A 26,363-nucleotide genomic window follows, 5' to 3' on the forward strand; every position below is an offset into this window, starting at 1 on the left:
CTGTATCGGTCTGTCAGTTGGTGTCTACTGGATGTGAGTTTCTGTATGGGTGACTAATTGGTTGACAGTGTACCTCTATGGGTGTCTGAGTCTCTGGGTGTGTGATGAGTGAGTCAGTGGCTGTATGGGTTAGTAAGCGCATGTGTGTAGGGCTGTATGGGTGGGTGAGTGAGTATGTATATAGCTAGCCATTGGAGATAACAGGAGGGGTAGTTAGCCCCAAGGAATTTCTTGGTGGCCAACCACCTCTCCTGTTACCTCCAGTAAGTTCCACACAACGGGATTGCTGAGACCTGGTAGGGGGGTCATGTCCCCTTTCTCCACAACTCTACAAACATACCTCCTGGCGCACTACTAGTAAAGAGATGAAGTCCCCTTGGCTATTGAGGGTCCTTGGGGGCCAAGCACCCCTCCTGTTACCTCCACCAAGAGTTTTAAGGTAGCCATGCCCCCTTTTCCCACCACTCTCATTATAGCTCTTCAGAGAGGTATAGCTTTGTCCACATGAGGGATCACCCAGTATAGGTCAATACCAAAACCATTTCAGGCACATAAATTATTAGAGTGACACATAAATTATGCAAAAAAGAAGCAGAGAACTATGGGCAGTTCTCAAGATTAGGTGGAAAGCAGCTCCTGAAAAGAGCACTCTCAACACCAGCGACAATCTAAATTTGCTCACCTCAAATGTCTGCTTTTCTATCAAAGTCTTTAAGCATAGGATTAGCATAGTGCATTCCACGCAGAGATAGAGAGGGACAAAGTCTTTTGCCATTACTACAGCAAAGTCTTTAAGCATAGGATTAGCACAGTGCTATCAATGCCGAGCTGTAACATGACCAAAGTCTTTTACCACTCCAGGCACAGTATTACAACTTTGGATTGCAACTTTGGATTGATAAAATACCATCCAAGCCAACCAGAAATGAATAAAAGCAACTTTTATTACTCTTGTACCTTGTCTGTGAAAACGGAGTGCTCACTACTAAGGGGCCTATTCCGATGTCAGACGCACCTGAGTCCGTCCAACATCGGTCAGGAGCCGTAACCGACCGACCTGCTGTGGTCAGTTACGGCCCTGCAAGTATGATGCGACTGAACCCTGTTCAGTAGCACTTGTATACTTCACAATAGGAGCATGCATTCCAAGCGGAATGCATGCCTCCGTTTTGAAATGCAGGGGTGCAGTTCATCTCTGCACCCTGTATCCGGCACTCCAAGGTGCTTGTCACCGGGTGCAGGGATCAATGGAGGGGCAACATAGGTGACCCAAGGTCACTATTCGGCAGCGTCACACCCATGGGGCCTTGCTGGGGCCCTCAGAGACACTTTCGACTGCCTTTTTGTGCCGGACACACCAGCACGAAAAGGCAGTGAATAACTGCCATCGTACTCCCTTGGTCGTAAAGAGGCGACCGGGGGAGTACTGAAGGATTTCCAGATGGCACACGTTGTAAGCCATCCGGAAATCCGAGTCGGATTCCATTCCGACCGAGCCTTCGGAATGGCTCAGTCAGAAAAGAATCCGGCCAACACATTCCAATTCGGTCAGTAGTCGGCCCCCAATTGTACTCAGCCAACAATTTAGTCATACCCCATCTGATCTTTGGCCTCTATCTGTTTTACCTTCATTTGGCATGCTACTGTGGTGCTGCACTGGGAGTGTGCGCTCTCTCTCCCAGATGTGAAGCACAGTCTTAGTTGTTTCTACAAGATCTTTCACGAGGAACCATCAGTCTACACCTTTTTTAACTGAAGAGGCATTTTAAAAATTCCATGTATGCCTAAGATTGAGTCATGTTTATGGAGTTGATAAGGGGGAGTTTAGAGTTAGCTTAATAACTTGTAGGGGCTGAAGGGTAGATTAACAAGACACAAAGTAGTGTAGCTATAAATAGTACAACAGGTACAGTGGCACCAAGGCTCAGTGGGTTAAATGGCCATTGTACACTAATTATTGCTGTCTTTTACTACGCAATGTGGGTAAGGGGGCCCAATTTAATGGACTGCATTAGGTCCCAATGCATGCTTGCTAGACCAGTGCAGACAACGATATCAAACTGTAGCTGACATTTCCCATTTATAGATATACATGTTCTGTGTTCAGGGCACCATTCTAAAACAATGACTTTTCGACTAATTATTAGCGGACGGAGTAATTACCATCTGCATGGCAGAGTACTTTGCTCCCACTATGGCAGGAGTACTCTGCCCGTCGTATTTAGAGATGCCCCTTGCCCCAGTGAACATCTTTAGCATTGCCAGGAAGAGCAATCACAGCGGTTCCTGGAAATGCTGTGCTAGTTTCACAGCAAAAGAAAAGTTGTAAGTTTGATTTACGTCATATTGACGGAGCTGTACATCAAAGTTGCAACTTTTTTTATTTCCAAAAAGAAAATTCCAAATCAGGATATTCTTTTTGAAAATAAAAATGACAATGACCCCCCCCCCAATTTGCCATTGGAACATTAAAAAAAAAAAAAAGGCGGGGAGGGCTCACGGCCCCCCTTCTGGGCCAAATTTGGCCCCGGGGACCCCAGCCCCCGGGCCTAGCCATTCTTTTTTAAAATATAATAATTTTTATGATACGGAGGGGGGCCGCACAGACCCCTCACTGGGCTCATTTCGGCCCTAGGGATACCATACCCCAGGGCCTTAATATATATTTTTTTTATATGGAGGAAGGCCCTTGCACCTCCTCCCTGGTTCAACTTCAGTCCTAGGGACCCATCCCCCGGGGGCCAGGCCACTTCGTTTGGGACCACTGGGGAGCCTCTAGGCTCCAGCCATGCAATAGCAAACTGCAATTTCCAAGAAGTGGGCACCCCAGGACACTGATGGAACCAGTCGTGGTGGGTGGCAGTTCCCAGGGCCATCTAGAGCTCCACAAGGTGGGTCCCACGCCCCCCTCCTTTGTGAAGTGAGCCCCGAAGAGATTGTGGTCGGCAAAATACCCCCTTAATTGTTGTATGTGTGCCCTGGGGAGGTGGCGTTCCCTAGGACTGTATGGGGACATATACCCCCACCCATTGTTATTTATTTTAGCCCTGGGTAGGTGGCAGACCCTGAGGTTGCAAAGGAGGGATAGGGCCTTCCCTTCATTGTTTTATTTTTAATGTATTCAATTGATGTGTCCCAGGGAGGTGGCGGTCCCCGGGGCTGCATGGGGGGCTCTAGGCCTCACCTGCATGTTTTTTTAAAGTATTCAATGTATGTACTCTAGGGAGGTGGCGGTCTCGGGGCAGCAGGGTGCCTGAGCATCCCCCCACATTTATTATACAACAGTGCCCCGGGAGGTGGCAGTCCCTACAGCTGCAGGGGAGCAGCGAAGCTCCCCACATACATCAACATTATTGTCCCATAAAGGTGGCAGTCCCCAGGGCTTTGATAAGCCCTAGGAAGGGGGCCCTGTGTGCCCCTCTCCTATATTTATTACATTTCCAAGGGACCTGGCCCACCAAGGGGGCTATTAAACAAAATGCACAGCAGCTCGATCTTGTTTTTTAAAAAACATTTTTGCTGTGAATTTGCTAATATAGCGATTTAACCGCAATTTCTTTTTTTTTTAAATGCTTTTATGCCATGGCAGGTTCTCAAAAGGACCCCAAGACCATGACTTGGGGGTCAGGGTATGCCTATCCTGCCCCCTCTTCTTTAAGCATCAAACAACGCCAACGTAATAGCCAAGTCAAACAATATTTTTCATATATGTCATGTTATGATTATAAAGCTTCTGGAGCGTGCTGTTACCCTAGGGTTTCCTGGCGCTGAGCACTGTCTAAATGATTGCCAGAGATGACATGACTATTCAGGAAAAGATACAGGTTTTCAGACCCTTCCTGAAGGAAAGGAGCTCAGTAGAGTTTCTGAGGTACAAGGGTAAGCTGTTCCAGCCCTTTGCAGCACAATAAAAAAAACTCCTGACACCCCAACTGGCCTTTTTAACACTGGGAACAATCACTTGTTTTGCCTCTGAGGAGCGCAACACTCTTCCGGGAACGTACCATTGTAGGCGTTGGCTCAGATAAACAGGACCAATACCCTTAAGGGCCTTAAAGACCATGCAAAGGGCCTTGAATTGTGCACTTTGTTTTACAGGGAGCCAATGAAGACCTTGAGGTCCCTTCCTCACTGAGACAAACCTGGGTGTGCCCGTTAACAGCCTTGCTGTCGCATTTTGTATGATTCGGAGTCTGTTCAGGTGTCTTTTTTGGATGTTCAAATAGAGACTATTACAGTAATCCAGTTGTGACAAAATGAGCGCTGTAACTGCTGTCCTAAGGCTATCTTCTGGAAGGAGGAATTTTATTTTCTTCAGGATCCTGAGGAGGTAGAAGCTAGTTGAAACAACCCCGCTTATCTGGTCACCAAAAGAGAGTCTGGAATCCACAATCACCCCGAGATTCTTCGCCTTCTCAGTGGGGGCCGAAGGCATGCCCATTACATCTGACCACCAATCAGGTGTCCAAAGATTTGTGTTATTACCAAATATAATGACCTCCGTTTTTCCAGCATTAAGTTTCAGGCAATTTGATGACATCCAGCCCGCATCGACTTGCATGCAATCATGGCAGCTTAATGCAGTCTTGGCTTCTTTACGACACTGAAGGGACAACACAATTTGTGTGTCATCTGCATAAGAAGTTAGTTGGAACTCAAAAGATCTTATCAGGACTGCCTGCGGGGACACATACAGGTTAAAAAGTGTGGGACTGACAGATGGCCCCTGCGACACCTCACATGGCAGGGAAAAAGGCCTCGATCTGTCTTTGCCCATGTCCACCCTTTGAGTTCTATCAGTAAGAAAAGATTTTAGAAGATTCCACCCCTTGCCTAGAACCCCCCTTTCAGACAAATGGTCCATCAGAACTTCATTATGGACCTAATCGAAGACCACTGAGAGATCCATCATGATCAATATTGTAGTGCCTCCCTGGTCCAAGGCCTCTCTAATCACCTCTGTGGATTTAATCAGGGCCAACTCAGTGCTGTGTTCAGCAGGGAAGCCAAATTGCATAGGGTCCAACAGACAATTAGTCTGAAGAAGTAGTTGTTTGGGTCTTTATGATCCAGATTGGATTTTTTTAATAATGGAAGAATCACTGCTATTTTCCAGGATTTGGGGAACAGGTCCATATTAAAAATAATGTTAAACAAAGGGGTAAGGGCAGACCAAATAATGTCATGGACCTGTTTGGTCACAGATGCTGGACACTGGTCCAAAGGGGATCCGGATCGAATCACAGACAAAAGTTTAATGGCATCTTGTGACTCCAATGGCATAAAGCCGTCTAGTATGGGAGTTGGTTTGGTGTCCTTAGGCAATCCCATAGCTGAGACCTTGTTATCCTCTATTGGCTGATGGGTGAAGGAGGAGAAGATAGTTTCCACCTTTTGCAGAAAGAAAGAAGCAAGTGTTTCACAAAATTCAGGGCTGCAATGTGCCTTGGGGATAGTGGGGGTCGTAAGTTTAGCTATAGTTTTAAAAAGTTATTTGCAGGAAGATTTGGCCTTGCTGATCTGTTCCCCAAAATATGTCTTTTTGGTGTCAAGGAGTACTTTTTCATAAAGTGTAAGACTTGCTTTATGAGCCTCCCGCTTGGGAGTGCACAATTTAGCCGGGGCTAATTTCCTGCAAGCGAAATCTACCCATTCTGTATAGGCGGCTGTAGCTTCATCTACATTAGAAGGCAGGGTGTGGGCTGTTGCTTTCAGGAGACTACCTAGATCTATGCTCCTAATATTTTTCCATGCCCTTATTTCTTTGCCTGTGTTAATTCAAATAAAATAGCGGCATGATCAGTCCAAGGAAGTGGCAATGCCCCTAAATAGGAGAGGTTGGGGTGTGGTCGTCTCTTCTTGTGTACTAACCATAGACCTGCTGGAATGTCTCATAGTGCAATGGAGGGCCAAATGGCACTTAGGACATGAGTCTGCCTGCTCTTCCGGAAAAGCATTAGGTGCAAACCTTGCTTAACTCGTGGATCCAGTCCCCTAAGGAGCTCTCTGGAATAGGTGAGAAAATCTGACCCCAATGATCCAGGGGGACAAGCCTTGAGCCCGTGGGTGCAGACGGGATTGCCAGAGGCGCGCGGTCGCGTCAGCGTGTTAATTAATAGGTAGCGGCTAAGAACGACTAGCCCGCTAACCTCAAAATTGCTGCCTGTTTATATAGAAACTAGGTTCTAACTATTGTGATGTATTCCTATAGGTTCTGTATCGATCCCCCTATTCCTGACCCTATTCTGGTTAACAAGTTAACTACCAGCCATCCCATGAGGCAGAAAACCCCCATGATGCAGGAACCGTTATCTGATAAAGCCACACTACGGCACAGGAACGTGTTATCTGATTAGGTCATAACGCTTGCCATCTAATTAGACAAGCGATATTCCTCCAGCCCCTGATAAGGCATACGGAGTTCTCAAAACAAATCAAACCTATGACAGACCTGGGAAAAACCCTGCGGCCATTGTTTTGATTTCACCAAGAACTTCAGCAAAAGAATGTGCTAACGACCAGGTCGTATGACATCCTTATTGACGTATCTATGTCCATCCTTACGTCAATCTCGGCACCTTAAAGGTATAAATATTACCGATATTGCCCTATGCAAACACACGCGGTGGTGACGAGATCGGAGCAGCCAGACTTGCCGAAGCCCAGAGCAGAGCAGACCCCGCTGGCGCAGCCACGCCTTCCTGACGCGCTGAGAACGAGACGCTGCTTTCTCCTGCCGAGAAATCCAGCTCCGGCGCTTCCGGGTAGCCCTCGCAGGCAGCCTGGAATATCGAGACCAGAGACGAGAGATACCATCCCTCATTCATCCTAGATTCCAGGTACAGAACTGAATAACCCCTTGCAGAGAATTCTTTAGTCAGTCACTTGGCAAAACAAACTTAACTTAAACTGTAACTTTCTACTCCCGCCCACGTATTAGGCTTAGGTCAGGTACACGGGGTAGGCGTAGTTAGAAACACCAGTTGAGTACGATTAGTCAAATGTAAATGTGTATGTATTCATTTTATTCATTTTAAACCTTCATATGGCTAAGAAACCATATCAATGTTTTTACAGTATTATTTTATACTTCTGCTTTTATTGTATGCACTTTACTTAACCATAAGTATTGCAATAATATCGATCCATTTCTCTTGTATGAGAAAAGAGACTGATCAATAAATAACATCTTTTATTGAACACGCCCGTCTCTTCCTTTTCTCTACAATCTGGTGAGACTAAGATTGCACGTACTGACTGAGTAAAATAAGTCGTCTTTTGTTTTCACACGACTCTAGAGATACACTCTTGATTAGGGGAGAGCAAAGTTGTCATGTTCTATGGTTGTCAGAAACTAAATCCCTTCTTGTCTATCCAGGGAGGTTCAACTCCTCCTTGCCTATTCGAGAAAGTTTCTAGTGAACTCTGAGCTAGCTGGCAAAACCCAAAACTTTAAGTCTAATATCGACAGTAGTAGACCTAGTTAACGTCTGGTCTAGGCCTATACTATTGAAGGTATTATTCCAATGCGCAGAGCCTATTGGGATAATAGGAACTACACTACATGGCGCCCAACGCGTTTGGAAGGGCGCTAAAAATAACGTAAGACATTTAGAGTAACTCAGTCGTGCTTTTTCACTCAGACCCCTTTTTTCCCATAATACTCCAAAGACGTCTGGAGTGGGTAAAAGGTAATATCCGCCAGACCTCGCAGGAGGAAACTCCTATGTATGGTCCTTGGTTTAGTCAACGTTGAAGGATACACTGTTCCAAAATATTGTGCATCTAATCTTTGTTTCCATAAGAAACCTGATCTGCAAACAAACTAAATAACCTTCCTGTCGGTAAAATGGTAGACAGTGATGAAGAAAGAGAGACAGTTAGGATAGCAACTGAACTCGCAGCAGCTGATAATGCACTGCTAGACACAGACCCGGATATAATACTAATCCCGGTCATCAAGAGGAAATCTATAACTTTAAAACTTATAGAAAATGGACTGACACCTAGAGGTGGCACAGTCATATTCGTGATTGAGGCACACGAATATCGGCAGACAGAGGTATATTATTCATGGATACATTTTCCAGCAGCAAATGCTGTAACAAAGTACTTCCACTATTACAAAACAGAGGACCCTCCTAATGAGTACACTCCTTTCGAGGAGGTGGAAGTACCACTTAAATTTCAAGAGCATCTGCTCTTATTTAATGGCGCCCTAAAACATAATAATCACATCACCAGGCTCGGTCCACTAGGTAGACCAGGAGCAACGTGGCCGGTTCTAGCCGGATACACACCACATCCAGACATCGATGGGATGTCTGCAGCAAACCTTTTAACACAGCTAAAACAATTAATAAAACTACATAGACAATTAGTCCAATATGTGATGCGGACTTCAACAATTCAACCAGCAATTAAAATTCCACAGCTGACCCCTCATCAGGGGAACACAAATAAAATTACACCACAGAACATACAATCCTGCCTAGGTAAGGTACCAGCTAAACGGGAACAAATACCATTCTGGTTAGCACAAAAAATCACCCAAATAGAGGCGGTGTTTCCAGACACCACCCCGTTAGAAAAACACAGGATTCTGACTATCTGTCTTCCAATGGGAATCGCACCACACGTGGAGGACTGTGACACTTGGGGTACAGTCTTTGCTTCCATCTACACAAAAACGCACGGTGTTCCATCCATTTCGGTAATACCAGATGTGCTAAAACAAATTCAAGACGAATACGGTCCAGAACCCGCTTTAACTCTTGGTATGAAATTACTAAAAGACTTCAAGCAGGTCTCGGCTATATTATTAGCCAACATAAATGGAGAAGCAGCAAATGTGGCGATCCGCCAGAGGTTAAAGGAGACAGATATAGCAGACCAACCAGCTGAAATTGCCAGAATTATAAAAAAATCCTATGAGGAACTAGGTAGAGATAGTTTAGGTGGAATACCAGTAAAACCACAACTGATTGAAAGTCCCGAAAAAATATTTTTTAATAATAATTCAACATCACAAAAAAAGAGCTGGGATGGAAACAAACAATCCAATCCTAAAGAAAAGAAATTCCAGTCCAGAGGAAGGTCTCCTAGGCGGAGAGAAAAATCTCCAAACCAAAGACACAGGTCACCCCAAAGTGACCCCTCTGGGAAAAGATATAACCTTAGAAATAGGGATAATATAAAGAAGCCTGATAGATATCAAGACATTGATACACGTCCCTCTCAATCTTTTCAGACTTCCTCGCAGAAATCGGAAAGAAGAGGACGATCAGAACAAAGAGAAGAGCACGCCAAGTCCAAAGACAAGGAACCTGCTCATCTAAAAAAGAAATTACAATTTCCAAAAAAGAAGGTAGCCAGTATCAAGGTAGTTAACAATGCCGAGAATACTGAGGACACAACTGAAAAACGGAGAATGGGCTCAGACAATGCTAGACAGCGCAGCAGAAGTGAGCATAGCTCGCAAAGTCCTTATGAATCATCTGGAGACAGTGGACACGAATGAATATCTTCAAGTGGAAACTGCAGACACCAGAGTTAGCAAACCTCACAAAATATATGAAATAACTTTACGTATAGAAGGGGATAAGACTAGAAAAATAAGGGGACTATTTTGGGATAATCTCTCCAAGGGCTATGACATCCTTCTAGCTGAAAAAGACTGGCCACCAGAGTTTGTCAGGGAGTGCCCTCATGGCGAAGAAATAATTATGCCTGCCTTCTCAAATCATATCCCAATTCATAAAAAATACACACTTGCCAGAAAGTGGGCAGTAGCTCAAGCTCCTGCTTTATATAAAAATCATGTAGGATGGGATGAGGACTCTCCTCCTCACAAAATCCAGTTAAAATCACAACCTACTGCACAAAGACAGTACCCAATTAAGCAAGAAGCTAAAAAACAGGTAAAAGAAATCCTAGATCAACTAGAATACCAGGGGGTGATTGAAACTTGCACCTCACAAATGAACAACCCTTTGTTTCCGGTCTCCAAACCAGACAACTCATATCGTCTAGTTTTGGATTACCGACACCTTAACTCATGTTGCAAAACTTTTGCAGTGCAAAACTCGCATAGTGCTGCACTAATGAATAACATAGTGCGCAAAAAATACAAAACAACATTAGACATCTCTAATGGATTCTTTTGTCAAAACATAGCACCAGAGAGCAGATATTTGTCTGCATTCTCAATAAATGGCACTCAAAAACAATTCTGTCGGTTAGCCCAGGGGTACAAGAATAGCCCAGGGGTATTCTCAGCGAGAGTAACAGAATTACTACAAACATATGATGACGAAGCATTATCTTATGTCGACGACATATACTTAACAGATGATGACTTGGATACTCACTTGAAGAGAGTGAACACCATAATACTTGGGTTCGCAGCAGAGGGTTACAAATTCAACTTTAAAAAATCCAGAATTGCCCATCTAACAATCCTGTTCTTAGGATACGAATTATCAAGTGAAGGCAAAAGCCGGGCTGACAATTTCCTAGAGAAATGTGCCGTACTCCAAGCACCTAGAACACTAAAAAACCTACAGTCAATTCTAGGCTTCCTAAATTTCGGAAGAACATACATTGCAAATTACGCAGAAAGGGTCCAACCCCTTTATGATCTAATAAAACCAGATTTTAAAAGAACCAATTGGACTCAAATACACACAGAAATTTTGAGATCCTTACAAACAGACATGTTAATTAAAACAAAATTAGAAACACGTGATAACACACGCAATCTTGTGATTCGAGTCATCCCAGGAAGATGCGGATTCACATACCTGACCTCTAATGAGGGAGAAAAGGTACCAATTGCATTCAAATCACACTTGTACACAGAAGCTGAAAAGAAATTCAGCATTAAAGAAAACATGGTTCATGCAGTTCAAACCGCAATAGCTAGAGAAAAAGATCAAGCGGACGGTAGACGTATCATAGTCAGAACAGCAGAATCAGCCTTTGAGGCATTAACAACACCTTGTAATTTACCAACAACAACATTGAATCCGGAATGGATACAATGGGTGAATTCAATTACAACGGACAAAGTATACTACTACTTTGATCCAGAACTAAAGGAATTGAAAAATCTAGAATATGAAAGAACATTCCCTCTGCCTATCGACATTCTGCCCTTACGACAATACGCTTGTGTAATCTATACAGACGGACATGCTCAACCCTCCGTTTGGGGAGAACAAGCATACAACCCAACATGTGAGATTACAAAAGAAGTGTGGCGCGGAGGTAAACTAAGACCTCTATTAACAAAAACACACTCAGTAGAAACTAATTCAGAACAACAGACTGAAATAATAGCATTGAAAATGGCGCTAGATAATGCGGATCGCGAATTCCCGACACTTATAGTGTCCGATTCATATTACTGCGTCAAATCATACAACAACGATTTGCAGACATGGATTCAAAACGGTTACAAAGATGACACAGGTGCAACAATAAAGCAAAAACTGCTTTGGGAACAAATAGCTCTTTTACAAAAAGAACTACCAAAGACTCACGTGACACACTCACTGAGTCATCAGCGTGATGGCGTTCACGTTGCAGGGAATTCATTGGCTGAGACAGCCACAGCGGTAGCAACTAAATCGGCTTCCGTAGCTCGAAAAAAGCGTACAGTGAAGTATATTGACGGTGAAACAGTGCTGGCGGTGAAAACGTCATCAAAAGGCGACTGCTCAGCGCTACCGATCAACTATCCACTCAATTATACATACATAATCGATGCAAACTCCGTCCCTTTTGCTCGAATCCCTGGAGTGGGGGATAGAGTGATTCCAAACATGGACAGGAGAAACTTGTTAATAGCAGACGCACATATGGGCGAGGGTCTAAGACACCTCAAACTAAAAGATTCTCTGGAAGAATTACAATCAAGGTACTGGTGGCCAGGCATGAGCCTGCATCATACCATTTTTGTAAAGAACTGCCCAAACTGTAACAGAAATCGCAGTGGTGAGAGAAACGGTGTAATACCGTGTCGTTTCACTCCAGAAAAGATCAACAGTAAAAAGCAAAGCGTCCGATTAACATATACAGGCTAGTTTCCACTTATAATGTAGATTATCAGCACTCGGCTGACGTCTGGACTGTTATACAAAGATTTGCGAGTCTAAACGGCATATACGCAAAGAGCATGCTACGTTTGACCATTGTTTTCAATCTGGCCTTCCAGCCTGAGGGGAAAAATGGCCAAGTGAGCATAGCACAGCGGGACTCTTCTCACTTCCTTCCTGAGGGATACGGGATGGTGTAAAGAAAAAACCAAGGCATACAGCTATCTATAACAGAAAGGATATTAGGTCCGGGAGCTGGGTGGGTCAAACATCTAATAAGTGTCCAACGTAGTCTAAATAACTTGCCAAGAAATTCTCTGAAGGGATTCAGTCCGTACGAATTATTATTTGGAACTAGGATGTTAGTCTTAGACCTCGACAGTCAGACTTCAGTGGTGAAGGAAAAAAGCTTTGATATCAAAGATCGTTTGGCTGTTTTGCAGGACTTAAGCGAAACAAGAAAAGACCTGAGCAACATAAAGTTGAAACAGCAGCCAACAACCACTGAAGAACCACCACCTGTCCCAGCAAGACCTGTCTGGATTCCAAAAGTCGGGGATCTAGTCAGAGAAAAGATCGCGGTAAAGAAGGAATTTGGGCCTTCTTACAGAAAAGCAGTTCCTGTCTTGTCTGTCAACGGGACAAGATCAGTTGTACTACCGCCGCTTGCTGGTAAAAAGGAGAACCGAGTTGTATCCATCGACCTGGTAAAACCACAACATGTGGCCGATAACAAATAGTAGGCCAAGTGGACTCCCGAGAAGTAGTAGAACACCAAGATTTGCTACTAACACAGAGGTTCAATCTAAGAGGCTAATCACATTCGAAACACCTACAGAACTACAACAAGGACTATGCAACAATGCAATGGAACTTAGACCTCTGAAAACCCAAATAAAAACATTTAGCAGAGACACACCAATCTATAATGAAGTAACAAACGACTATGCAAGAAACAGTAATCCTGAAGCAATTGGAACAATTGACAGAACTGCATCCGGCTACTTCATAAACTTCGATGATTCCTCTGAAGGCTTCACTGAATCAAAAACACAGCCATCAACAAAAACCTTTAAAGATAAAGTTAAAGTACTTTTGAAACAACTGAAAGAAACATATCTAATTTCTCCATGGATTGAATTTTGGGTGGGTTTTGGTGCATTTATCCTCATACTTTGGCTCATCATGGTACTAACTTTGGGACGCTTCATTGAGGGAAAATATGCTAACATGGACACAGCAAGTCAGCAAATCAACTTGATCCTCAAACCACACACATCTTCACACGTCGAGAAAAGAGAACTTTCTTCAGTCAACTTCACAGCCAATCCTATACCGGGTGGGGTAGCATGGGACAAAACTGACTACGAAATTTATGGGCCGGTTGAAATCCTGAAATATCCACACCAAATTAAGATCTCGTTGAGTGACTTTGTAAAACCAAGCTCATTTGCTGATGATTGGGACTTTGAAAGTATAAATAATATGATGTCTGACTTAGTGATGTCTGCTAAATTTACCAAACATGATTATTTGCAGGGTTCGACAAATTATGATAGTATGTACTGTTATAACCACTATGGTAACCATTTTCTACATAGATCTGCACAACCTAGAAATGTTTTAAATTATAATCAATGGGAACATTGTGCAACCCCTCCAAAAGGAAGCTCAAGAACCGTTTATGACAAATATTCATACTTTTCAGGTTTTAACACAAGTAATGCCGAAACATTTTATTTCAAATTGTCAAATAAGACAGGGACAAAGACCATGATAACAAACACGAAATTGATATATTCAGACTCATTCTTTGAACAAATGAATACTTTTGGTTTTGATTATTGGGACAAAAATGTTGAAGTAAAAAGTGTTTGGGGTACAAAAGAATGGCAAGTACAGGGTATAGAATCTTTGTTTAGAGCCTGCATGATCCCAGAACAAATTATGGGGCATATTATCAAGGGGGTTTATCTCCACTTTTTTGGCTTTAAAAGTCAAGAAAGCGGAGATAAAATTATCTCCCTATTACCTAGCTGTCGCTAACACCAGTTAGCGACAGCTAGTAGGCGATAGCGACCATCTTGGGCCCCACTTTGCATGTCAGTGATATTTATCACTAATGACATGCAAAGTGGGCGTGCCAAGATGTTAGCGACTGGAAACAGTCGCTAACATCGCTATCTCCTATTACCAACTTTTGGAGATATTCGCGCTAAGCGCATATATCTCCAAAAACTAACACCTGCCCTGAGCAGTTCTTAGCCATGTTATCCAATGGGAGGTGGATAACATGGCTAATAGCATTAGCTCAGTAATGCATGAATATCGCTGACTTTTCAGCGATATTCATGCATTGCGGCCGTTTTATATCGCATTTGCGATAAACCTTGATAATAGCAAGGTTTATCTGCGATAATTTCTGACGATGCTTAGCGGTAAAAAATTCGTTGCTAAGCATCGTTAGCGATAAATATCGCTTAGCGTTGGTAATATGCCCCTATATTTTTAAATGACACTGTTCAACAAACTACCTGTCTTGGCTTAGCCAAAATCAAAGACTTAAATAAACCGTCTATTCCAAAACCAACAATGAACAGCAATAGCTCCACAGATGAAGAGATAGACGTAAATTATGTATTAAACCAAAACAGAACACATCCTGATTGGAAACAGTGGTTGATCTGGCCCACAGATACTAATAACTGTCAAAACAGATTCCTGAACAAAACACAGGGGTTCCAAATGACCAGGCCAGACCCTAGATATTCCCAAAGACAACACCCAGGAATAATAACCACCTACAGTGTGGGAAAATTATGCCTTCAGTGGCTACAGACTTCCACACTGGCAGAAATTAAGCAACACCTAACTTTACTTACTGATGGTGCTGACTTGCGTGATTTCATTATGGGACCGCGCAAACAGCGTCAGAAACGTTTCATAGCAGCCTCTGTATATGCAGCATACAACGAGGCCTGGAAGGTGACTCAAATTGAGACAGCAGAAAGAATACGGGAAATTGACCGTATTAATTTGGAAGAATCACTTTCTGTAGTGGACAATGGGTTAATGACTCTGTCCTCCAGAATTTTTTCTCTGGACAGTATTGTGTCTTCAGCAATCGACATAATATCGCAAGACTTGCTGTTGTTACAACACGGTCAGTCTCAATTGCGTTCTATTGTACAGCTTGGCTGGACGTTACAAAATCTGCGTTCAGGCTATGTGCCTTGGCGTTTAATCAACACAACGTCACTATTCAATATCTTTAACCTTACTGATAAACAAATCAGTATGGCACAAAAGGGTGCTGATTATACAATTCTGAGCATTGAGAAACTCGAGAGATTACCAGTGACAATGTCAGAACGACCTGTCAGTGAATGGATAATACATGGGATAATTAATATTCCAATATCAACCTTCAGGTTTCAAGACTGCCAAAAATATATACAGGCTGGCATGTACGAAAAATTGGGAAAGGGGTACATTAAAACAACATGGAACTTGCCCTATTCACATGCATGTGTCAGTAATAAAGGACAGAAAGTGTTTCTTAGTGGCAATAATTGTGCAATGTCACTGAGCGGTACACTTCTGTGTAATGGAATTAGTTTGCATGGAGCCTGTGAAGGGAACTCAAATAACCTTTCATGTCACCAGCTAGGCGCACCTGCAACAGAGATAGAACCATTCTTTCAAAGACTCTATAATGGGAGTTACATTCTAATTGTAGATCGCAGATGCTGTAGTCTTATGCCCGGGACTCCTTATCTCGTAACTACGACTGCGAAGGTCAAGTGCTGTGGACGCTTATTGTTTCCCAGCTCCCTTCCAGACAGGGAGGCAAGGGCATGGCCCAACTTGAAAATTACTTCTATTCGAATAGATACTTTAAGCAGAATGAAAAAAGTGCTTCTTCAGACGCCGACCAGACTCACGTCATCAAAAGAAACGTATGATCTCCTAGTCGCAAGGACGACTGCAGAGATTCACTCCTTATTATCAACTAATTCCCCCATACATTTCGCAGAAAACCTGAATGAAATCTTAAATATTTCTGATACCAGTGGAGTCTCAAAAGTATTTAAGACAGTATTTTCGATGGCATTAACACCATTCAAAGCCATACTGGGTATTTTTCCAGATTTCGTCCATTCGATTTTTGGCGGACTTCCCCTCATTTTAGGACTAATTGCAGGAATCCTATTCCTAGTCCTTATATTTCGTTATGGCAAACCATGTCACAGACAAAACACCTGCGACAAGGGAAGAAACAATCCTAGCCATTGGATACCGGGACCGGATATCAAAAATCCTGGGACTATCCCGGCTTAGAGACCTGAACATGACTTGGTTTCTTTCATTTCGACCAATGTGGCATCGATGTGTTTTACCTGTATTAAGGTGCTTGCTATGCGGAGAAGAATGCGTGTTAGACACCTGTCTGACTCTACAATCAGATGCGCCAACGGATGCAGAAACATTGTTGAGTCCAATAAAGGCTCATGCTTTGTGCTGCCCTCAACGGCTACCAATCCTGATGACGGCATTCGTGGAAGCTTCACCACTACGATTAAGGGGTAGTGAAGTTCAAGATGAAAGCAGCATTGATCAGGTACGACCTTCTGTCAGCAATACTAATCAAAACGTCAATGGAAACAATCATGCGCACGAATGCATGGTTACATCTTTTTCCGAGTTGGTGGAACTCTCCCAGGAAGCTGTTGACAGCTTTTTTGACAGTCTAAATGATATGATGTTCTCACCAGAGCAGAAATAGAGACTTTTGAGCAAGCTCGCACACGGCGTTCCCTGAATGTGGCCTTCAACTAGAATAGCAAAATACCATGAACAATTTTCCCTCCAGTTCACGGACAGCAATTTTTTTTCAGCAGCCCCAAAATATTTTTACGAATTTTTCGGGACACTTATTTTCTGCTTAAAGTAAGAACTATTCTTAGAGAACTAAACTTTCTATTTTTAGATACTTTGTAGACATTAGCTGCCCGCTGGAATGTTCATAATTATTTTATTCTGTGATGGAATGGTCTTGAACCTTTTTTCTGTATTAAGAGCCATTTCATGTGTAAATTCTCGTATACAAATTAGTGATAATGTATAGATATGCGTGATTACTTTAGCGTTATTCTACAGCTTGAGTGCATATATTACATGTGACTGTTTTTTCCGTATATTTGATAATTTCAAAATGCATTTATGTATTTTGGGGTGGTAAGGTATACACGATACTCTACAGTATGTTTTTACTATGCATAGATTCGTAAATATGTCCATAGTTAGCGTGGAGTGGGTGTGATGTATTCCTATAGGTTCTGTATCGATCCCCCTATTCCTGACCCTATTCTGGTTAACAAGTTAACTAGCAGCCATCCCATGAGGCAGAATACCCCCATGATGCAGGAACCGTTATCTGATAAAGCCACACTACGGCACAGGAACGTGTTATCTGATTAGGTCATAACGCTTGCCATCTAATTAGACAAGCGATATTCCTCCAGCCCCTGATAAGGCATACGGAGTTCTCAAAACAAATCAAACCTATGACAGACCTGGGAAAAACCCTGCGGCCATTGTTTTGATTTCACCAAGAACTTCAGCAAAAGAATGTGCTAACGACCAGGTCGTATGACATCCTTATTGACGTATCTATGTCCATCCTTACGTCAATCTCGGCACCTTAAAGGTATAAATATTACCGATATTGCCCTATGCAAACACACGCGGTGGTGACGAGATCGGAGCAGCCAGACTTGCCGAAGCCCAGAGCAGAGCAGACCCCGCTGGCGCAGCACCGCCTTCCTGATGCGCTGAGAACGAGACGCTGCTTTCTCCTGCCGAGAAATCCAGCTCCGGCGCTTCCGGGTAGCCCTCGCAGGCAGCCTGGAATATCGAGACCAGAGACGAGAGATACCATCCCTCATTCATCCTAGATTCCAGGTACAGAACTGAATAACCCCTTGCAGAGAATTCTTTAGTCAGTCACTTGGCAAAACAAACTTAACTTAAACTGTAACTTTCTACTCCCGCCCACGTATTAGGCTTAGGTCAGGTACACGGGGTAGGCGTAGTTAGAAACACCAGTTGAGTACGATTAGTCAAATGTAAATGTGTATGTATTCATTTTATTCATTTTAAACCTTCATATGGCTTAGAAACCATATCAATGTTTTTACAGTATTATTTTATACTTCTGCTTTTATTGTATGCACTTTACTTAACCATAAGTATTGCAATAATATCGATCCATTTCTCTTGTATGAGAAAAGAGACTGATCAATAAATAACATCTTTTATAGAACACGCCCGTCTCTTCCTTTTCTCTACAATCTGGTGAGACTAAGAATGCACGTACTGACTGAGTAAAATAAGTCATCTTTTGTTTTCACACGACTCTAGAGATACACTCTTGATTAGGGGAGAGCAAAGTTGTCATGTTCTATGGTTGTCAGAAACTAAATCCCTTCTTGTCTATCCAGGGAGGTTCAACTCCTCCTTGCCTATTCGAGAAAGTTTCTAGTGAACTCTGAGCTAGCTGGCAAAACCCAAAACTTTAAGTCTAATATCGACAGAAGTAGAACTAGTTAACGTCTGGTCTAGGCCTATACTATTGAAGGTATTATTCCAATGCGCAGAGCCTATTGGGATAATAGGAACTACACTACACTATAACTACCTACTGATGACCGCCATATTACCTACTGGTGATAGCAGGTAGGTAGTTATAGTTAGGATCTAGTTTCCATAGACAAAGAGTTTCTTGGCTTGGTAATAACGTTGGAGCTGTTTGGCAAAGCTTCACCACATTTTTTTTTAAAGTGGCCTACTTTGCCTAGTTCTGCATGGAAAGGTTTGGGGTAATCCATCAAGCAGGGGCTGAAAAAAAGGGGTGGGCATAAAATGGGATTTTCCCATGAAATTTCCCATAGAGATTTTAGACACAACTACAGACCAAACTGCTGAACAAAATTAAACCAAATTTGGCAGAATGCTATCTCTTGGTCCAGTAAGAGTGCTTTTTTGGAATTTGGTGTAAATCTGTTCAGTACTTTTGGATTTATTAAGGGAAAAAGATTTATAGATATCTAGGGATTCAAATCTACCCATGGGGATCCGCAGATCCAGGTGAAAAGCAAGGCTCTAGTTGGCTGGCTGCAACCTGAAAGGAAAGTTGCAGCTGCAATTTTGAATGTTGCTTGGCCTGGAGGAGGGAAAAATAAACTGTGAAAACATATAAGGGATCAGGGTACAGGTTTCCTGACCCCTTAGGACACATGGAGGGGTCCAAGAGGGAACTCTCATGGGCATGAAATAGGCCCAAAATAGTTTGGGACCCAAATTGGGGAGTAGTGGGTACCTCTGGATCCAATGAGTACCTGCAGGGATCCACCAGTACACACAGTGGACCTGGGGATCCGAGGCCCAATGTAAAATTAAATCTTCACCTACTCACACACCATACCATACCCCCTCCTTGCACAGCTGAAGGTGGTTATATTAACGTACGTCAATTATATATTACTTTATATTTAAAAAATTGAAATTCACTGAACCAAAAAAAGGTTACAGGGACATTATAGTAAGGTTCACGTTTTACCCCAAACCATAGCAATTCAGCACTTATAGTTATATTTATGATAATACTTATCTGAAGAAACTATAACTCATCCCATTAAATAACCTTAGGCAACAAGTTGTAGTTTCTTAACATAAGTGTAACTATAAGTATAAATATAAATGCCAAATTTCTTTGGTTTTCTGTGGGTAAAACCTGAACCTAGCTATAACATCATTGTAACCTTTATTTTTTTCAGTGACTATTTATATACATATATATACATACATGTACACGCACATACTTGCGAAATACTTACATTTTTGTTGTAAAGGCATTTGTGGTAAAGGTATTTGCGTGGCAACAATTAGCATGGTAAAGGCATGCGTGATAAAGGCATATGCGTTGTAATGGATGCGTGGTAAAGGTATTGCGTGGTAACAAATGCGTTGCAAATGCTGTTTCGCATTTCGAAGGTGAAACGGAAAGTGAGGTTCGTCAACTTAGGGAAATAGGTTTGATTGAGCATTAGGAGGCTTTTGCTTTGTTCCAACTGGATCAGGTAAATCTGTCTTTTTTCAGTAATGAGTTATATATATATCAGAAATAAGAGTTCAATTAGCAAAGCAACTGGCAGTGCGGAGATAGTACTGCAAAGTAGGCTGTTGGGGAACAGCTGGTCAGGTATTTTATGTTATGTTGGCTGTTAGGCAACAGCCAGGTGTCTCAACAAAAACATATTTGACAGGGTTTTCATAGGTGGCGGATCACACGAATCACTGACAGAATATCAACTTAGAAAATATCGATGTCAAAAATATCGGAGGTGGAATATCGACATCAAAAATATCGAAGTCCTATCTACATTAAGGTAAGTACAAAAATATCGGAAAAAATATTGTATTGAAAAAGATTGGTTTTTTCAATATTTAAAAATAATAAAAAATTAAATAAATAATACATATAATGAAAATAAACATATTTAAAATATATTTAATATTATAGGTAATACATATAATGTACAAAAGTTAAACATATACATATAAAATATAATATATATCAGGGGTCTCCAACCTTTTGTGTAATGAGAGCTACTTTTGGTCAGTGAAAATTGTCGTGATCTACTAAACCCCAAGCAACTCGCACATTTTTCTGAGCGACCTCCCCCGCCCAGTTTCACTGACGTTAAGCCTATTTCTTCAGAGCCCATGGGCCCCATACTGTGGTTTGAACAAAATAACACTGAAAGCAACAACTTTGCACATGTGCTGTTGGCAAACCGAATACGACCTTTCAATTATTAGCTTCAAAATCAGGACGTATCAATAGCTGTCACTGAAATAATCATTGTAATGCAGCTCAATTAACAAACAAACAAGAACAGCAATCTTACCTTCAATGTGGAACTGTATGATGTCCTCTAATGCTGTGTAATCTGGTAGCCTGGTGGAGGCAGTTGCGAAGAAGTCATTATAGTAGTGAAGTAGTCACAGTCACACAGTCTGTGGCAGTCAGCCTGTGCAAAGCTTTGCTGAATCACAATTGCAGATGGATTCTTCTACTGTAGCTTTGACAAGATCGTTGTGTTTTTCAGTTGCCAGATAAGCTGAACTTCAGCTCTGTTTGGATTTGAAAGTAGCGATTTTGTCCTCCACTCTGAATTCTTCAGAAGGTTCCGTTTTGACTTTAAGCTTTTTATGTCACCAGTCATGTTTGCAGTTGTATTGTTATTGCTCCCTTTACTTTGTAGGAGTGTCAGTAACCCAGGACTGCAGTACAAATTGCTTTGTTCTTATTCAACTATAAAGAACTTTGAAAGATGCTGAAGATTCTTCTTTTTAGCTCTTTTTTTATCGTGATATCAATACACCAGGCCTCCAGTAAACACAGCTTTTTTCTTATCTTGTGCAGCAAATACATATTTGGAAAGGTGCTGAAGATTCTTCTCTCCAACTACTTTTTTCTTGGTGTCTGAAATCCATGCCTGAACTACACATTGCTTTGTTCTTGTTCAACTACTAACTGTTACTAACAAAAGGCATTTTGAAAGATGCTGAAGATTCTTCTCTATAGCTATCTTTTTTTCCTTGATCTCAATAAACCAGGCCTCCAGCAAACACTGCTTTGCTCTTGTGCAGCAAATATTAATTTGGAAAGGTGCTGAAGATTCTTCTCTTCAGCTACTTTTTCTTGCATTTGTAAAACAGGCTTGCAGTACAAATTCCTTTGTTTTTGTTCAACTAATAAAAACAAGTGGGGGCTGAAGATTCTTCTGTGCAGCAACTTTATTCTTGGTGTTCGTATTGAAACAGATACCTAGGTTTGGGATTTCACCAGGAACTGTCATTGAACAAGTATTGATTGCGAATGCGTTCAAATTATTTCAGTGAGATAATTGACACTGCATGGTGTCCACTAATCCCTTGTAATCTGGGGTGTGGCTTGAGAGTGCAACTCTTATAGAGTCATTTAAATGTTCGTCAGTTAGACGTGTACGAAACTTAGATTTTATGAAGTTCATATCCGAAAATGCTGATTCACAAAGATAGGTAGAGCCAAATAGGGAGAAACGTTTCAATGCAGCTGTGTGGATGTTCTTAAACTTTTCAGCATCCACAAGGCCCTAGAAATTAATGTCAGATTGCCTTGATTTCAATTCAATATCATTTTAAAGTGTGACAATCTCCATTTCCATTGTGGCAGAGTCAAGGTTCAAAAGCACACTAATGTTCTCTGAAATGTCACCAACATACACTTCCATGAAGGGTTTGAAGTGAACATCACACAGGCCTCCAGTTGCTCAAAATCACTAAATCTATCACTGAACTCTTGATTAAGCCTCATGAGTAGGCTACTGTATTTTTCTATGTCCAGGACCTCAGCCTTAGCTTTGTTTTCTGAAAGGATTTGGAGCACAGAGGGAAAGTGCTGCATCTTTCTTTTCCGCACATACTGTATGAAAAGGTTAAGTTTTGATTTGAAACATTTCACAGAACTTACCATGTTGGTTATTGTCTTGAGTTTGCCTTGCAACTCGTAGTTCAATAGATTTAATTTTTCTGTCACATCTGTCAAAAAAGCTAAATCGATCAACCATTGAATGTTTGATAACAGTGTGGTATCTTCATTCCTATACTCCATAAAAGCTTTGACTTCTGGCAATAGCAAAAGGAATCTTCGCAGTATTTTTCCCCTGCTAAGCCATCGGATTTGAGTGTGCAGTAAAAGGTCACCATACTCGGCTGCTAGTTCTTCAAGGAACAATTTGAAGGACCAGTGCTGCTTGGCCTTTGCACTAATTGAATGAATAATTTTAACAACAGGAGTCATGACATGATCAAACCCCATTATCTTGGCACATATTGCCTGTTGATGTATAATGCAATGGTAGTTCAATAACGGAGGGAAATCTGGATCTGCTTTACAATTGGCAATGAAGCCAGAATGACGCCCTATCATTGCATGTGCACCATAAGTGGTTATCGCCACTAACTTTTTCAATGGGACATTTTGTTTCACAAAATAATTTTTCAAGACTTTGTGAATGTCAGATCCTCTGGTTGTGGTTTTCAAAGGCAACAAAGTTAAAAATTCCTCTTTATCAGTACAATCTTCAAAAAACATTCTAACGAACATTGCCAACTGTGCAATATCGCTTGGATCAATAGATTCATCACATTGAAGAGAAAAGTATTTTCATGTCTTTAAATCGCGCTCCAACTGCTCTATCATGTTGGTCGATAATACAGATACTCTTCTTGCCATAGTGTTTGACCCTAACTGCACATCTGAAATGACAGACATAATTTCAGGGCTACTTTTAAAGTCTTTGAATAAGGAATTGGCCATTAGAAGTATTGCTTCCTTCACAGCGGCTCCATCTGAAAATGTTGCTTTGTGCTTAATCAAGTGATGAGTAACTACAAAGGATGCTTCAGTTGCCGCAGTGACTTTCTTCGTGGGCTTTGTAAAAAAAGATTGTTGTGTCTGCAATGCAGATTTCAGTTCATTTACTTTTTGTGACCTGATGCTGATTCGTTTAGGGAACTTCCTCTCAAAAGGCATGTGCTTGGTTGAAAAATGCCTCTCAACATTGCCCTTTTTTCCCACTGCAACTTTTGCTCCACAGATTAAACATACACAGTTGTCTTTAATTTGTGTATATAAAAATTCGTTCTCCCACTCTTAATGGAAGTAGGTAAGTCTTGCTCTTAGCCTTTTTGGAGGGACCTGGTTCTTCATCCATGATTAGCTGTTAAGGCTGTAAGCAAGAGTAAAAATGTTGACTACGTGTGCCCTACCTACGCTAATAATACTGCAACACAATGCCTCCCCTTTCTTCATCATCACACATGACAGCACCTTAAAATGCATAAGTTGAGGGTGCACTGTACAAAATCTATGAGGTCACACATAGCCACCCTGTGTGGCCTTTAATGGCCTCATAGATATGGAGGTAAGGCAGCACAAATCGATGTACTGCATTACCCCAGCGAGGCGTTCCGGTGAGTGGAGTGTGAGTGTTACCACGCATACACCCATAGATTTTAATTTGGAACTTTCTAAGATTCACTATTAGTGGTGGACCTGGGAATGCGTAAAAAATGCTATGCCCCTCCTCCCCCCAGATGAAGCGTAATTAAGGAGAAATACCTTTATTACCCATCCCCCCCTTTTTACATGTGCACTGCCTTCTGCAGCACAGTGAGACAAAAAACTAAAGCACAAGCCACAACAGTGACACAACAAAAGCACAAGCCATGCAAGCGGAGCCAATGCTTGTCAGTATGGGACAGAAAAGAGGCCCTGGCACCAAATAAATGCAGCCCTATAAATTGGGTCTGGTGGCACAGTGCACTAAAGCAGCCACTGCAGGGGCCTGTGTGCGACCTCATGGTCACAGGTTTAAATCCCAGCGGGTCCACTCAGCCTTTCATCCATTTGAGGTCAATAAAATGAGTACCATTGAGTTGGGTAACAATAAACATCTGTTATTAAGCACCAGGACACCTTCGGACAAACGTGTGCTTTGCAAATAGATCTGTTACGTTATTAAATGAAATAGCTAAAAAAAAAGCGGGCCTCATTTGCAAAATAAGTAAAACTTAAACATGTTGTAGGTGTTTTTCAAGGTATGGAAGACTAGGCTATTCGTGCTTGCAGCAGGCAATGTTTGGTACTATCAGAAAAATTAACAATAAAAAGCAGCACACCAGCCAATAAAATCGGCACACAAATAGCCAAAAATATACAGACAAGCATTGGCACAGACCACCAACCAATAAAATCGTCACACAAACAGCCCAGAAAACACCCAATTCATAACATCCCGAGTCGCCACACGACACCATGGAGCAGTCAAGGCCTCACTGTGGAGAGGGCAGAGCTGGGAAGCCAGAGCTGCCTGTGTCCCTAAAGAGCGCACAGTGGCCAGTGAAAAGGCACATTGTGGTCCAGCCCACCTCTGGTTCAGTCAGCACAGGCTCAGAATGGACCAGTTTGAGAGGTAGAAGCTTAAATTGGGCATGGCAGGGGAGGTTGGTGACAACTATTGGATGTTATATGGAAGTGAAGGCAGGAGTCAGAAAGCCAGTATCAGTACTGTAACACATTTCTTTTGTCCAAAGGCCTCCTGCATCTCCATCTGACTTGTTCCCACACACAGCTGCGTTGCACAGGTCCAGCAAGCCTCTTTGCGTAGGGCTAACAAGGGGTCTTCGGTCGAAGGGGTCCCGACATTCAGAGCAGTCTTTCATATCCTCGCAGTAGTTCTCAATCTGGAATCTGGATTGTCGTGGTGTGGAAGTTAAATTTGCTCTGTAACTTGCTGCTGGCTTCTTTGAGCAATACCTGGGCATTGGAATCTTCATTGATCGCAATGTGCACCGATGGCACTGGCTGCGACACAGTTAGTGCCCAGATGTGCAGGCTGAGCAGCGCCTTCACCCTCAGGATGCGCAGCAGAGATTCCTTCACAGCATTGAAGTCTACGCCCTTTGGAGCCCCTTCGCTCAGTACTAGCAGCACATCCCTCAGTATGGCTAGTCTAGTGTGGTCCCCAGGACCAGGATGGAGAAGACAAGGAACGTACAGATGGGATACACAATTTTATACTCTGGTTTGAAGTAGATGACATAAGCAAACACCAGTACCCCGACGCTCTGCACCAGGTCTGCCACAACATGTGGAGAAGTGTGGCTCACTGGTTAGAGGCGGCGGACCCGTAAGCAGAGAACGGCCCGGGACCAGGGTTCGATTCCCGACGCGGCAGGGTCGTGGACCAGGGTCAGCGGACTCGATAATTCTCGCCTCGGTGCCTACTCTAGTCAGAAACCACACTCGGCAACTCTGGGCATCAGCTTGCCTCATCTTCACAACGGCCCCCCAGACCGCCGGGGATGCTTGGTCGCACCTTAGAGATACCCATCAGGGACCATCTCTCAGGGTGAGCCAGGACGGGTTCCCCAGCGGTCGAAGCGTGGAGATACTCCTCCGGGAGTCGATTCCTAGCGCTATATAAACCCGCAATTAAATTAAATTAAATTAAATGTATGAAGTGGTACGAATGGGGGTGGTGATGGACAGAGCATCTGAACCAATCAAACACTCACACCCAGTCAACAGATCTGGGTTTAATCCATCACCCTTCTTTAGCCCACTCTGCCACCCCAGTTCAGACATGGCCA

The sequence above is a fragment of the Lissotriton helveticus genome, chromosome 6 (genome assembly GCF_964261635.1).
Source record: "Lissotriton helveticus chromosome 6, aLisHel1.1, whole genome shotgun sequence".
Taxonomy (NCBI): Eukaryota; Metazoa; Chordata; class Amphibia; order Caudata; family Salamandridae; genus Lissotriton; species Lissotriton helveticus.